Here is a 1,717-nt window from a genome sequence, read left to right on the forward strand (position 1 = left end):
GGACATGTTTGAGTAGCCTACTACAGTATGCCCATTGCCAGCCACCCTGAGAAGTCAAAGGCGATTCAAAACGAGTCAGAAAAGTCGAGACAGGACCAATCATCAAAATTTCGGTGTCCACCACTCTAGTTCATCCAAAACAAACCAGAAAAGGGCCTTAAAGTGCTAAAAAACGGAATTTTCCTTTAACTTATGCTTCCCCCTTTTAGTTTCTCTAGACTCACCGGCCTCCTTCGTCTTCCTTTAGATCTCTCTCTCTCTCTCTCTCTCTCTCTCTCTCTCTCTCTCTTTCTCTCTCCAATCCCATCTCCATCCTCCGAGCAGGAAATGGTCAGCTCAACCTCCAATCCACATGGACAACACAATTTGTGGCCATCGGTAATGTAGATAAATAGATACAATACTTATCTTAAGGGAAATTTAGGATTTAAGACATTTAATGTGGCACCTGATTGACTTTCGCAAATTCAAGGTACAAGGTACAAGGTACAAGGAAGTTTATTGTCACATGCATATAGTTACTGGAAGTAAGAAATGCAGTGAAATTATGTCTGGTGTCAGCCTATTTGTGCATTAATGGGGGGGGTAAAAAGTGCAGTAGAAGAGGGGTTTAGTAGATTAAGTGGCAAGGGCTGCATAAAAAAGGTGGGGGAGGATTGGGATTGGGTGGGGGGCACCAACAAGGAGCACCCAAGAGCAACAGGGGCAAGGAAAAACTCCCTTACCAAGGAAGAAACCTTGGGCAGATCCACGGCTCAAGGGGCTAACCCAACTGCCAGGGGTCTTGGTGTGTGTGTTGGGGGGATGACAGGGGAGATGGGATAGTGTGCTGTGTATGTGGGGAGAGGGCAGTGTGCAATATGTGTGTTGGAGAAGCTTCCTCATGAGACAATGTGCTGTGTATTGAGGGGGGGGGGGGCAGTGTGCTGTAAGTATGTTGGGGATGTGTGTTGGAGAAGCTTCCTGATGAAATAATGTGCTGTGTATGTAGGGGGGGGGGGGCAGGGACTTACTATTGCAAGCAGAGTACTGTATGTAATGTATGTGAGTGATGACAGTGAAGATGTGTGTGTGGGCGGGAGGGGATTGTCTTGGTTTGTAAAAATGTGAGTGGAAGTGAGCACCTGTCAGGCGCCATTTTTAAAGATGGTGGTGTCCATCTTGGATACTAACTGGCTAAAGAAAACCCTTTAGATCCTGACCCCTAACACTACAGTATGGCACCACCATTGTCTTTTACAACTACATGACCCAGTTATGAGGAGCAGAGCCAATATCGAGGCCAATGGCAGAGCCAACATGGACGCCAAGGGCAGAGCCAACATGGACGCCAAGAGCAGAGCCAACATGGAGGCCAATGGCAGAGTCAATATGGAGGCCAAGGGCAGAGCCAACATGGACATTAAGGGCAAAGCCAACATGGAGACATGGAGGCCAAGGGCAGAGCCAACATGGGGGCCAAAGGCAGAGCCAACATGGAGGCCAAAGGCAGAGCCAACATGGAGGCCAAGGGCAGAGCCAATATGGAGGCCAAGGGCAGAGCCAATGACGAGGTCTCTTTTCTGTAGGGTGGAGCCCCAGTGGGTGGTGGGATGTTTCTGCTGTGGGAAACATCCCTCATCTCTAATCCTCTCTCCACTCTCCTCTCCTCCCTCTGTTCCCTCTCCTCCCCTCTCCTCCCTCTGTTCACTCATCTCCTCTCCTCTCTCTGTTCACT

This window comes from Alosa sapidissima, chromosome 12 (assembly GCF_018492685.1).
Source record: "Alosa sapidissima isolate fAloSap1 chromosome 12, fAloSap1.pri, whole genome shotgun sequence".
NCBI classification, from domain to species: domain Eukaryota; kingdom Metazoa; phylum Chordata; class Actinopteri; order Clupeiformes; family Clupeidae; genus Alosa; species Alosa sapidissima.